The sequence below is a fragment of the Podarcis pityusensis genome (genome assembly GCF_964106645.2).
Source record: "Podarcis pityusensis genome assembly, chromosome: 5".
Lineage (NCBI taxonomy): Eukaryota > Metazoa > Chordata > Lepidosauria > Squamata > Lacertidae > Podarcis > Podarcis pityusensis.
Window position 1 is genome coordinate 62,354,300 of NC_138032.1, and position 14,378 is coordinate 62,368,677.

Here is a 14,378-nt window from a genome sequence, read left to right on the forward strand (position 1 = left end):
TCTGGTAGATTTATGTATTAGTAAACCATCCAGATCAGCATTCCTTGAAATGGGTTTTTTAAAAAGAAAAACCAGACACTTAACATATTCACAGTTGCACACAAGTTGTTGTTTTTTTGGCAACTGGTGTTGCTGCATCAGGCAGTGCAAATCTAGGGCTCAGCTAATATGGCTGTTGCTTTCTTTGCAGCTTAAAGTAGTATATCTGGTTCGGATCCTATGTGTGCCTAGTGGCACTGTCAAAAGCATGGATGGGGAACCTGGGTTCTTCCAGATGTTGTGCTGAACTACAACTCCCATCATCCCTGACCACTGGCTATGCTGGCTGGGGCTGATGAGTCCAACAACATTCAGAGAACCACAAGCTTCCCACCCCTTATCAAAAGCATGATAATAGAAGTAGAAAACAGAGCAGCCCATGATAGACTTGATAGGGTTTCTATCAATTCTGCCACCACCTACATGCCATGATGTTGCTCCTGATGATGGTTGCACTAATCAATAAGCAGCAATATGCAGAAATGCCAGGATGATGCCCCTTAAGCCATTCTATGCCCCTTCTACTTGCTGCCAGGAAGAGTCCAGTGCATAGCTGATGCTGTAGTTCAGTCATTAGGATATATGGTACCCATCAGAACTCCCTTCAGGGAACAGTTAAAAGTTCCCAGACACTCAGGACACAAGTTGGTGCTGTGGAACAGGAAGGAGGAAGTACAATTCCCAGCTGCTTCTTTTTATTTAAAGCAAGAGTGAGGACAACCAGGACAAGCTGGTTTATCACAACACTGCTGGCTACTGCTCCATACAAAGCCCATTGAGTCCTGGTCTATGCAGCTAAATTGTGATTTGGAGGATTATAAAGTCTGTACATATGTCTTTTACTTGCTTGTTCCTGTAGCAGGCCATTGATGTGTAGTGAATCAAGTACACTCAAACCTCAGGTGTTGAACGTCTCGGCAGCTGAACGCCGACAACCTGGAAGTGACTGCTTCCATTTTTGAACGTGAGGTGCATTTCTCATTTTTAAAAAATTAGATTTGCCAGCCTCCCTTTGATCCTCGGTTTTCAAACGTTTCGGAAGTCGAATGGATTACGTTCCAAAACCAAGGTTTCACTATACTGTATAGGCATTAGCCTTTGCCTCCAACCTTCATTATTTTTTTGTATCCAGTAGCACTGTGGGTTGTTATTGCTAGGCAGCCAGAAGGTGGTCAGTTCAATGTTTTCCCATGGCAGGTATGTCCCGCAGCTTCTTAGCATAGTTCTGCTCTTCCTAGTACATCACAGAATCATAGAATTGTAGAGTTGGAAGGGAGTTTGAGTTTCATCTAGTCCCCCCAACCCCCACAATGCAGGAATCTCAACACATAGCCCCACATCCAATTTGAAACCATACCAAACCCTGCTTAGCTTTGCTATTGTCATCTGGCAGAAGCTTGCTCCCCAGTGCAATGCTACTGTTTGAAGTGTTTCCATGACAGCTTCACTTCTACAACAGGACTCCAGCCATTCTCTGTAGCACCAAGGGGGTTTACAATCATGCTTCTTCCTGACACAGTAAAGGCATGCAAGTTTTTCAATATCAGCCTTCCTCAAACTGAAGCACCCCAGAGATCTTAGACTACCACCCTCATCAGCTCTAGCCATCAGGGCAATGATCACAAATAATGTGGAGTCCAAAAAATAAAAAAATACAAATCTAGAGCATGTGTGTGGAAGGAGATTGGAAAAAGCCACCTGTTTGCCTGGGGGAATGATGGCTATTTTCTGACTGTGTTTTTGCAGCCAGGTGATTTGAACCCCTGTATGCACATAGCCCTAAAGTCTGTTAGTTGCACAGCTCCTGTTTGCTATACCACGGAGGTCTATCCTAAGGAGTATTATGGTGTCTTTTAACAGTTGCATTCTGTTTTGCATATGTGGTGTGTAGGGTGATGGCCTGAGTTTGTTCTTCTGTCACCATGCATTCATTGATTGGTTCCTTCCATGCATACCTGCCAATGTTGCTGCATTATCACTTGTTTCCACTGGTATTGTTTGACTGGTTTGCCTAGCTGCTGGCAGTGCACAGGATCAATTGACATTATGTATACATTATGTTTGGACTCATCTACACGGCTGCAAATAGAACGTTTTAAGTGTTGTAAAGTGCAATATACAAATGTGACACCAGATGGTGACAGTGGGCTATGCAAAATTCAATGTATTTTTCAAAACGTTTAAAAAAAGCATTTTCACAGCGTTTTTTTAATTGTGTATAGATTCCATCTTGGTATAGCTGATGTAGTGAGTCTGCAGTATGGAGCCTCCTTTCCATGTCTTTGTCTGGACTTCTCTCTTTCTCTTTCTCATCTTTCCTTTGGCACCTTGCATTACCCATTCTTGGCAATCTTATTCATGTTCATAGTTTTGACATATTTCGACAAATTATTAAAAAAACTCTTTCACCACTGGTGGTAACAATCATACTTCAAACATTTCTTTTTTAACTAAAACATTTCTTAAGATTTCTGTCTGATGCTCTGCCCAGAAGCTAGTCAACCACATTCATATTTGGATGGCATAACAATGCATGTGTCTTAGTTGAAGCTATCACCAATTCCCTTGCAACAAGTGGCATTTATATGCACTTATCAAATCCACTAAAGTAACCAACTACGGTAAATTTTACTAGCCAGCTTCCTTTACACCTATTTGTGTCAGCCATTTAAAGAGAACCAACTTTTGTAAGGTTTTCTTGCTTGGGCCCTGTGGTGGGAGACGAAGCAAGTGAACATGTAAGTTGTTATTTACATTAGTCTGCTCCATCTGGAGTAGGGCTGCCATATTTCAAATAGTAAAAACCAGGACACCAAAAGAACAGAAATTCCCCCCAATGTCAATTTCGCCTTTGAAATCCTGGTAATGTCCAGGAAAATCTGGACATATGGCAGCCCTAATATGGAGCCATGCTTGCAGTTCTATAAATATAAAGTCCAGAGCATAATAATCTTCATTTTGGTGGATGGGTGGATATGAAAAGTAGCGAATTTAAAAATAGAGACAAACATTACTTTATCAAGTAAAAATATATTATAAACAAACAAATTCTAATGCATTCATGTAGATGTATAGTTTTATAGATAAACCAGAAACCCATACTTGATATTTTGAATATTGTGTGTATAGTATACAATACCACATGAAGTTACTTTGCACTCTGAGTACATCTTATGATTTGCAAATAGATATTACAAAAGTTACTCCACACTTTGGAGAGCAGGCAATTAAACTTTTTTTTTTTTTGCAATAAACTTTGTGCCAAATTAGTTATATAAACTATTGGAACAAATGGTTACAAAATACAAACAAGACCAATAATTGTGTATTGATGAAGGGTATTTTTTTTATAAAAAAAGTAAGTGGCTCATGATTTTTGTGATTAAATGGACACTTGTGTACTTCTTGATGTCTACTGTGTAAAATGGGATTATTTTAGAGCCCTCATTTGTTTGCATTGGAGATATGAAACGCTTAACACTTGTATGAACAGGTTAAACGGCTTTATACCCATGCACATGATGAATGTCTTACTTAATATAAAGACCCTACATAGAGGGAGCCATAACAGGGAGCAGCCTTGAGGCTCATTTAAGTGAGATATACTTTTTACAATCATTATTTCACAAAAAAGATTTTAAATTATATAATGGGACCACTTCAAGTCATCTTTTCTTCTAATATATAATTATTTCACTGTATGAAAAGTTATAGAAATCAATCCCACTGTCATGGAGCTAGATAGAAAAATAAAAGCAGTCAACAAAACCTGAAGGTTAGAATAATACCATTTCAGTTACACAACCCTTTTTTTGTTATACATCAGTTAAGGAATGGTTTTCTGTGAAACTCCATTTGCTTATAACTTTGAATAAAGAGAGACAAATGAGTCATCTCGGCTATACAAGTGTAAATCTGAAATAACTCCATTGAAGTCATGGACTTGGACTGGTGCAATCAAGTTCATTATTGTAGTTAAAAGCCAACACTAAGCCTATTGCCCCCAAGTACACTAAAGAGTGTCCGCCATTAATGCAATGGACTTCTAGTGTTAAACCCCAGGGAAGAAAACTCTGGTCTTCATATCAAGTTGGATGCAACTCAGAGTTTATGAGAAGTGCTTGAAAATAAATTACTGCAGGACATTAGAAAACAAACAAACTGCCTCCCCCCACAAGTTACTAATGCCAGTCAAAGGAATGATTAATCATTCTGTAAAAATTTGCATTGTGCTCTCTGAAGTAGGAGTAAAGTTGCTCTAAAACAGTACTGTTGACAACAGGATGTGGCCGTCCTTTTGATTCATGTAAACATCTCTCTCTTCCATCACTCCTAATGCAATAGAACCCCTTGGTCTGGTTAAAATAAAAATTTGAAGACATAATTCTGGATGGCAGGTTCAGAAATCTTTCCACTTTTTGTAATTCAGGAAGAGGGTCCTTGATCAAGGTATTTCCATCTACTATGTGAATCTGATCCAAATGGAAATGTTTAAGCCACCTCTCCATGTGAATGTCATACAGACTTCTCTGGATAGCCTTGTATTTGGTATTAAGTGCTCCATTTTTAATAACAATGTCTTCAAAGAGCTGAACAGGCTTGTGGCTTTCCAGCCTGTTGTAATAGACTTGAGTATAATCAGAGATAACTCTCTCTGTGGGGTCTCTTAGAATAAGCAGCAGTTTAATGGAACTATTCATATCATGAATCCTTTCGGGAGCCTGTGGCGAGGTAAAATAGCCTGGTGTTTTCTCAATAGTTATTTGATTTTCATATGAAAACGGCATCAGGCCCCTGTACCAGTCAATTCCTTTCACGTAATTCTCATCCCAGTCAAAGAAGTGGACTTCAGTAGCCGCTACCACAATGTTTGGGTGAACATCCAACATTTCAAGTAAGGCCCTGGTCCCTCCTTTGCGAACTCCGATGATGATTGTGTGAGGTATTCGTCTGCTCGTTCCGGGAGGTCTCACTTGTGCTGAATAGTGTTCACTCTTATTGCTGAACAGCATCACTTGGGACTTCAGCGTCTCCATGAGAGCCCCATTCTCAACTGGAGCGCCATGGGCATGAGTCAGCAGAAGGTATGCTGACACCAGTAGAAAGGCCATGTGGAGAAGAAGGAACTCTCAGTGCAAAATGCAGTTGTGCTGGTCTGGTGAAACAATGAGCACGTGTCTCCGCAAGGAGGCAGCTGATGGAACCGGGGCCAAAGCAGCAACAAATTTCTCAAGCATCTGTGGGTCAGAAAGAACAGGACAGCAATCAGCATCTTGTTTAGCTGAACTCTATAGCAAAAGATTTGCATATGGAACCTGACACCTCTAAAAAGCCATGACAGAAAAAACATACATATAGAAATAGTGAGGCTTGTGCTTTCACCTGCAAGTTTGGAAGGCAAGTGAGGCTTGGTCACTTTGTTCTAAATAGTACCACTTCACAGACCAGGGATGGGGAGACCTTCTCAGCCCAAGTGCCACATTCCCTTCTGGGCAACTTTCTGAGGGCCAAAAGTGAGGGCTACAGCAATAAATGTAAATTTTTACCATTCTACAGTAAGCTAGTTTCTACACACACTCACAAACCACTTTCTTGGCTACATTGAAACAAGTACCGTATTTTTCGCCCTATAGGACGGACTTTTTCCCCTCAAAAAATGAAGGGGAAATGTGTGTGCGTCCTATGGGGCGAATGCAGGCTTTCGCTGAAGCCTGGAGAGCGAGAGGGGTCGGTGCACACCGACCCCTCTCGCTCTCCAGGCTTCAAGAAGCTATCCGCAAGCCTTGGGAGCCCGTGGGACAGCAGCCTGCAGCCCGAAACCTGGGGAGCACAGTGGAGCGCGCCCCGGGCAAGCCTTGGGAGCCTGGTGCGACTTCCCACCGGGCTCCCAAGGCTTGCGGACAGCAGCCTACTGCCCGAAACCTGGGGAGCACAGTGGAGCGCGCCCCGGGCTTCGGGCAGACATCCGCAAGCCTGGGGAGCCCGCGGGAGTTCCTGCAGGGCTCCCTAGGCTTGCGGATAGCAGCCTGTTCTGGGGGCTGGGGTCGGGGGAAGCTCGGGCTTCCCCCGCCCCAGCCCCACGCCTGGGGGGGAAATAATTTTTTTTCCTTTATTTCCCCCCCAAAAAAACTAGGTGCGCCCTATGGGCCGGTGCGCCCTGTGGGGCAAAAAATATGGTAAGAGGCGTTATTAATGTTCAAGGACACAGGCCAGTCGAGCAAAAGTATTTGGGATGTGAAACAGGGTTTGTGTGGCCTAGAGAGAGAGTTCTGAGGCCAGATAGAGAGAACCTGAGGGCCAAGTTTGGTCCCTGGGCCCTGAGCAGCTGACAGAATGAAAAAAAGGCGAAAAATAAAATTATTCATTTATTGGGAAATCAAGAACCCTGTAAACATGTTGAAGTGGGGCTGTTCAGCAAGTCTTACTTAGTCTTCCTCCCCAAAAAACTTCCTCCCAAAAAAGAGACCAGAGTAATTATTTTTTTCCTTTTGGATCTAATGGGAGACCTCCATATCATATCACAAACAGCTTTCAATCATCTCCAAAATATTCATTTTCTCTGTTGAATGAGGGAGGCTGCCATTTAAGAAATAAGCTCAAGCTCCCTTGGATGTGTTGAACTTGTTGTGCAGTTCCCATCCAGAGTTTGTACGTAATTACAAAGTTTATCATCCAGTTTGATGTTCAGCAACTGAGTCCTTTCATATATTCACGTGTTTCCTACTAAATATGTTCAACATATTAAAGTTATAGACATATTTGTTTTGTGTTCTATTGTTTTGTACAGTTAATCCGTTCACCAATTTTTTGTTCCCTACTATGCTAGAAATCCCTGGGGAATTATTTCCACCCCTTATTGAAATTTAGACTTGCAGTGTATGAACAAAGTTATGAGCACCTTGAACTGTCAAGACAATACTCTTTAGGAGAGTTGGCTGTATTCTATTGTTCATTTCTCCTATTATTTTCAACCTCTATGATCATTAGTTAACATTGCAATAGAAGTTCAATGGATCTAGCCCCTCAGGAGGATATAACTGTCTTTGGCATTGCAAGTTGGTAGTTTTTAGAAGTTTCTCCATGTGGTAGGTCACAGGCTCAGAGAATAAGACCCACACAAAATGTCAACACAAAGAATCCCTCATCTGTTATTTTGGGAAGGTTACATTTTCAATTTCAGCAGGTCAGGTTGAGACTGTAGCTCTGTTGAAGGTGTGAAGCAAATGATAAAATAGCAATAGGTAAAAGCTAACTTGGTTCCAACTACCTGAACAATAGTCCAAAGATAATGCCAGCTGTCAAGCAGTGAATCTTTTGTCTGTGCAGCTTGAAAATTTGTATATTTATGCAAAATGAAAGGCACTTCTTTGAAATGGAAATAAATGCCATGTTTTAAAAAAATAATGACAATTTTCCAAAGGAAGATGGAAATGCCATTGAAAACAATGTTCAATCATTGACTTTAAGTGTAAACAAGATCTGGTTTCATATTGATTCACAATGTCCTAATTAAGTCTATGGAAAGGCAAATCATTACACATGGGAAAACAGTTCCCTTTCAATATCTAGCACTATGGAAATGAAATGATTCTTAGTCAGACTAAGCAAGTATTCTTGCTGTAATAAGGAATATTTTACTTCCACTCCACAGGCTGTAACACACATTTTAGAAACTCAAATTATTATTTACTGAACATCATCATTAATGTTAGCACAAAATGTTTACTCACAATCATATGCGTACTGATACAAAATATTGACTGCAAGTGTCATCTGTAAACACACTGTGCTTGAGAACAGCTTTGTGTCTTATCTGAAATTCCTCTCTCTCTCACACACACACCTTACAGTACTGAGCGCACACACAGCTATGATATGCCTTTCATCAGTTTTGGCTGGTAGCCCAGAAGTGGCATAGCGTGAGTTGCCAGTGCCTAGGACAAGACGCAAAAGGGGGCGGCATCACCATGGGAAAGGGGGCTAGCACATCGCAGTGGATCCTCCTCCCCCAATTTTTAGCACAACCTCTGAGATGCGGGCTCTCCCAGGTGGTGCTGGACACAGACTCCAACTGCCCAACTGGAGCCCCTTCATCGCTGTGGCTCATCCTGCACCAGCCATTTCAGCTCTCTATAGGATATTCACAGGAAGCTTTGCCAGTGCAGCCTAAGAGCTGGTGCACTGTCAGTCAAGGTTCACACAGCTGACACTCTGGCAGTGTCCCAACATCCCTGCAACTGCCTGCTCCCATACGGAGGCCTGGACTGGGGGCTCTGTGATGCCACAGGGGCCCTGTTTGCCTTTGTCCCAAAGTGGGGGCAGGAGAGAGCCAAGGGGACCAACTGGCACAGAAGTAATCCAGGGTGCATGCAGTGGTGGCAGCCATAGCATGTGAGAAGCATGTGGTGCATGGTGCCTCTGAGCAAAGGATGTGGAACTAAGGTGCTGAAAGGAGTGGGCAGCAAGATACCTGGCTGCCTGAGAGACGCTCATACTGTGTTGCTGGACTAGGAAAGGGATACATCTCCCTCCCAGTTTTGCAGCACCTTTGGGACCGCTGCAGTGCAGTGGTGTAGCTTGGGTTGCGCCCCTAACAATTTTTGTGCCTGAAGCAACTGCCTCTGGGCCCCCTCTCACACGAACACCAATGGGCCCAGCTGCACTCCTATCTGGACAGGAATAATAATAATAATTTTATTATTTATACCCTATCCATCTTGCTGGGTTTCCCCAGCTAGTCTGGGCGGCTCCTGGCAGAATAATAAAAACACAATAAAACATCAAACATTAAAAACTTCCCTAAACATGGCTGCATTCAGATGTCTTCTAGAAGTCAAATAGTTGTTTGTTTCTTTGACATCTGAAGGGAGAGTGTTCCACAGGGACGACGCCACTACCGAGAAGGCCCACTGCCTGGTTCCCTGTAACTTTGCTTCTCACATTGAGGGAACTAGCAGAAGACCCCTGGAGAAGGACGTCAGTGTCCGGCCTGAGCGATGGGAGTGCAGATGCTCCTTCAGGTATTCTGGGCTGAGGCCATTTAGGGCTTTAAAAGTCACCACCAACACTTTGAATTGTGCTCAGAAAAGCACTGGGAGTCATATAGTGGTGTTTTATTATTTAATATTTTATACGTGTTTTTATCATTTTTAGTTGTTTTAAAGTTTTCTGCACTATTGTTTTTTGTTGCTGGTTTTATTTTGATGTTCTTTTATTGTAATTAAACACATGCACACACTGTTTATATGGTATTTTATGTCCATGCTTTATTTTTATACTTCCAGTTTTTCACTTCTATCTGCATTGTCCAGATAACATTTTCTTAAAGAGCAGTAAAAAGGTAAAAGAGCAGTACAGGACTGCAAATAAATAAAGGATGACTTTATTTGTATCCTGCCTTTCTTCCATAATGAAATTTAAGGCAGAATGCATGGGGTTCCCATCCAGACCCAGACCAAGAAGATGGTCCTCAGACCATGACCCACTTGCAGTTTCTTTGTAAATGAAAACTGTGATTCCCAGTATGTTTTGTGCTTCCATAGGCTAACCATGGAAGTATGAAATACATTCAGTCCTTGGACTCAGCTATACAGCAATAAATAAAACATTTTAAATGTTTTGTAAGGTGCAATATACAAATGTGACAATAGACAGTGACAGTGAGCTATGCCAAATTCAGTGTATTTTTCAAACCTTTTATATATATATATATATATATATATATATATAAAGTATTTTCACAGCAGTTTTTATATGTGTGTAGATTCCACCCTTGTCACAGACAGCTCTAGCAAGTTTGCAGATTCATTTATTATTCTATATGGCAAAAGTTGCTGCTGAAATAAAACATTACGTAGGAATATATTATGAGGGATAATCTGATTCGGAATGCATTATAGAGCTGAAGACTAAATGGATCAAAACTGCCTGTGGGAGCAATTCCATTGAAACAACCATTCCAGATTCAGCCTAAGAGAATTGATTGATTTTGATGAAGCTCAGAGATGTTAGTTCCTGTGGTTATGTTATAATTGATATGTGACTATAAAGACGGTTTAAACTAGATTTAGATTACAATCCTATTACTTAGGAGTAAGTCCCATTGAACTCAATGGGGCTTACTTCTGAGTAGACATGTGTAGGACTGTGCTGTTAGAGCAGCTAATTGAAATGTGCTATCTAAATAATATCTGTATTTTATCATCTTGGTGGAATTAAATGCACAGTTTCAGAAGGCAATATGAATGAGTTTGTATAATAAAAACAATGGATTTGAAATTGCAACACTGCACATTCTCCCTATCTCACAGTACATTTGCAATAGCTCCATGGTGCATAATTAAAAAATTAGTTCTGTCTCTCCCACCCCCAGCTCCCTAGTACAGCATCAGAATTATAGCACCTTATTACATGTTATGTTTTTCTATTATTTGGTAATGTTGTTGCTTAGATACAAAATGATATTCTGTACATTAGGCAAAAAGAAAAAGTAACACATATTAAGAAACCAAGGCTCATGAATGAAAGATGGCAAGATATTTTGAACTGCATGAAATTTTAATCACAATGTTTGTAAGAATGAGGCCTAACAAATGATCTTAACTACATAGACAACAGAAGCTGAATCAATTTAAATTTGCATTGTGGAACCCTTTAGTTTGGTAGATCTCATAGTTTAGATTTTGCTGCGTCAAAGTTCGTGGGCCTCTAATAAGTGTTTATATGCTGACGCTTTTTTTTTATTGCTGTGCCAAACCCTATTTCCTTGCAATGGTCTCATGAGGTAAATGAATATTCACATAGAAGGCCAAACAAAACTGAGCACAGAAAACAGAAATTGTGGAGGAAAGAATTGAAGGCGCTTGGCTAAGATCACTAGAACTTACTTTGCTTTCATAAATAAATGCTGAATGTTATCTGCCTTTTGCACAAGGGTGCAATAGGCAGCCATTGCTGTTTGAAAATATTCAAATATCCTTTCCACCATTCAGTGTAAGTTTTTTTTTCTAGCCATGGCCATGACAAACCCACAGCAACAGTATGAATAAAATACAGATCATACATCCATAATATGAACCAACATCCCCAATGGAAGAACAACCATGATGTAAAAGAAATGCTACCAGGGACACCAACAAACCCAAATCCATCTTAATCTCAGATTAAACCTCTGAATCAGTACAACAATTTAAGGGGATTTTATTTAATTTCTTTTTCCTGATTCTCAACCCCCCCTTTTTTTTTGCAGCCAGTGCATAGAGGGTCACTCTGTGTGTTATGAAACTATTATTGTCACTCAAAAGAAACTGAGCTATTTCTACTAGACTGTACCTGGTTGCTTGTGTGAACACAGATTTCAGAAAATGATCTCTTCGGTCTCTATATAAAGAGCAGGCTACTGCCAGTCTGTAAAGACAATATTGAGCTAGATGGACCAATAACTTGACTCAGTATAATGGATTTCCCAATGTTCTAGAATAAACCCTTTGGAATGAATAGAACTGCTGTTTAGCCATTGATGGGTCTGCATTGAGCATGACTAACACTGACTATACCCATGTAGTTAGTATGGCTAACTATAGCTAATGCTGATAGAAAAGTTACATCAAAGTGTGTCTTCAGGAATGTACCAATATATTACCCCATAAACATAAAACATAATTCATTTGTTTTGGCATAATTCATTTAAATATATTTGTTCTCAGCACACATGTTAATCTATGTGTTATAATCTGCTCTAAGGCAAAGACGCACTGCCGGTGAGTTTTCAGTCTGGAAACCAGAATTGTATTCAGATAAATTCACTGAACCTTGAAGCTGCAATAGCTAATAAGTGCTTAAAACACTTTCTTCAAATCTTACCAAGGCCCGTTGTTGTTCAGCATCTTTATAAATGAGTTAAACAAAGGAATTGAGGGGATGCTCGTCAAATTTGCAGATGACACCAAACTAGGAGGGGTAGCTAATGCTGTAGAAGACAGAATCAGGATTCAATATGACCTTAACAGATTGGAGAACTCATCTCAAACTAAGAAAATGAATTTCAGTAGGGACAAATGTCAGGTTCTGAACTGAGACAGGAAGAACCAGTTGCACAAATATAAGGTGGAGGACATCTGGCTTACTAATAGTACATGTGAAAAGGTGTCTTAGAAGACCACAAGCTTAACATGAGTCACCAGTGTGATGCAGCAGCAAAAAAAGCTAATGCTATTCTGGCGGCATTGACAAAAGTACTGTGTCATGATCAAGGGAAGTCATAGTGCCACTCTATTCTGCCTTGGTCAGATCACACGTGGAGTACTGTGTCCACTTCTGGGTGCCACAATTTAAGAAGGATATTGACAACCTAGAACATGAGCAGAGGAGGGCAACCAAGATGATCAAGGGTCTGCTAACCCAGCCTTATGAGGAACTGTTGAGGTAGTTGGGTATGTTTAGCCTGCGAAAGAGGCTAAACTGAGAGGAATTATGCTAGCCATCTTCAAATATCTAAAGGGCTGTGACATGGAAGATGGAGCAAGCTTGCTTTCTCCTGCTCTGGAGGCTATGACTCGAACCAATGGCTTCAAGTTACAAGAAGGGAAATTCTGACAAAACATCAAGAAGAATTTCCTGACAGTTCAGCAGTGGAACAGACTTCCTTGGGAGTTTGTGGACTCTTCTTCATTGGAGGTTTTTAAGCAGAGGTTGGATGGCCATCTGTCATGGATGCTTTAGTTGAGATTTCTGTTTGACTCAGGGTTGGGCTAGGAGACCCTCGGAGTCCCTTCCAACTCTGCAATTCTGTGATTCTATGATCAGAACTACAAACATGCTATGGGAGTCCCTTTGGCTTCCTCAATAAAGTATTTGAAGGGCCTGCCTCCCAAAGGTAATTCAAATGGTGTGCCTGTATCACATCATGTGATTGATTATGTGGGGTGGGGCTTACATGCGCTCCCCAAATATTTTATTCAAGTCGGCATCCCTGACTGGATATATGGCAAATTGATACTTTACAGGGTTTTCAGATGGCCCAGAAAACTCCCTCCACTCCCAACTGGCCTTCCAAGCATGTTTATTAGGTGGGAGATGGTCAGGTTGAATTGTGCTCTTTCTGGCTATGTTAATGCATTTTTAAGTAGAGCAATGCCACATTATCATTTTAAAATTGTTTTATTTTTTTCTTCTGTCCCCCCTATTTTGTAACCCACTTTGGATAAGTTCCTGCTCAGAAAAGAGGTATAATGATAACAATAATAATTATATGATAATAATAATAAGGCGTGTTTGCGTACATACATATCTGCTGCTCAAAGTAAAAAGTTCAGATACCGCATGTGCATGGCTCTTTGGAACATTGCGAAGGTCTCTTAATGTACATTTCAATTCCTTATTTTATTTTTCTTTTAAAGGCTTTCCCCTTTTATTTAGACATCGCCAGAGAGCATTACAGATACAATAAAGGATAGTGAAGTGGTAAACTCAAGCACCCAAAGTCTGCAGTGAAGCTACATGGTTGGTACTTGTGTTAATGAGGCATCATTTCCATTAAAAGCTCAAGAGTCAGGAACCTTGAGGAATAAAGGGAAGGGAAAAAAGCCAACAACTTGGTGGCTAAAGATATGAGTTGCAAAGCAATTGCAATTGGCTCCAGGCTTCCTTCTTACCAGGTACACAGACTAGAATAGATTAAAAAGTAATGCTATGGAAGGCATAAACTATAAGTACATTAAATGGTTAGCAGGTGATGTTTTTAGATAGGCATTTTAGAAAGATTTATTTTCCCCAAGGCTAGAATTATTCCCCCCCTCCCTATTCCTGATAACTTTAGGTGTAAAATTCCCTGATGAAAAAGTATAGCTTTGAGGAAATTATCTTCATTTTCTCTGCCACCTTGTCACAAAATAAATGCATGTATACGCCCACAGAGTTGTGTATCAAATTCAAAAGACCAAGTGTGATGGTTGTACATCAATCATTCTTTCAATATTGATTTGTGGTTTCCAAGCAATCAACAAAGAACAAATGATAATTGAAGCCATTTGAAAGGGAACTTTCCCCTGTACAGGTCACATTCTAGAAAAGCTAAATTGGTTTAATGAGATTCAGTCCTCTAAACGACGCCAGTTTCAAAATATGTCGTATATTATTGCAATAAAGGCTATATATGGCAGCTGTAAATTATACAGATCTACAACAGGTTCTGTAACTGAAGGGATTTGGTGAAAGATAAAGAGACACACTATTTCCCCCCTTTTTCAACTTTAAAAAAAAAATTATTTAAGATGAAGCAGGAGTCTTTAAAACCCTACTGTACTTCAAGGGAAGAAAGACCAGCAAGATTTGCATGGCTT

General features: G+C 40.5%; 1 pseudogene across 2 annotated transcripts in view; it reads right to left on the reverse strand.

Annotated features, from left to right (window-relative positions):
- Positions 1-3,053: 3,053 nt before the first annotated feature.
- Positions 3,054-14,378, reverse strand: part of LOC308477983 (heparan sulfate glucosamine 3-O-sulfotransferase 1 pseudogene) — a 75,749-nt pseudogene continuing 64,424 nt past the window's right edge. For both annotated transcript variants that reach the window (XR_013991649.1, XR_013991650.1), the window contains one exon: positions 3,054-5,276. The product of XR_013991649.1 is annotated as a heparan sulfate glucosamine 3-O-sulfotransferase 1 pseudogene (transcript). The remainder of the gene's footprint in view (positions 5,277-14,378) is intronic.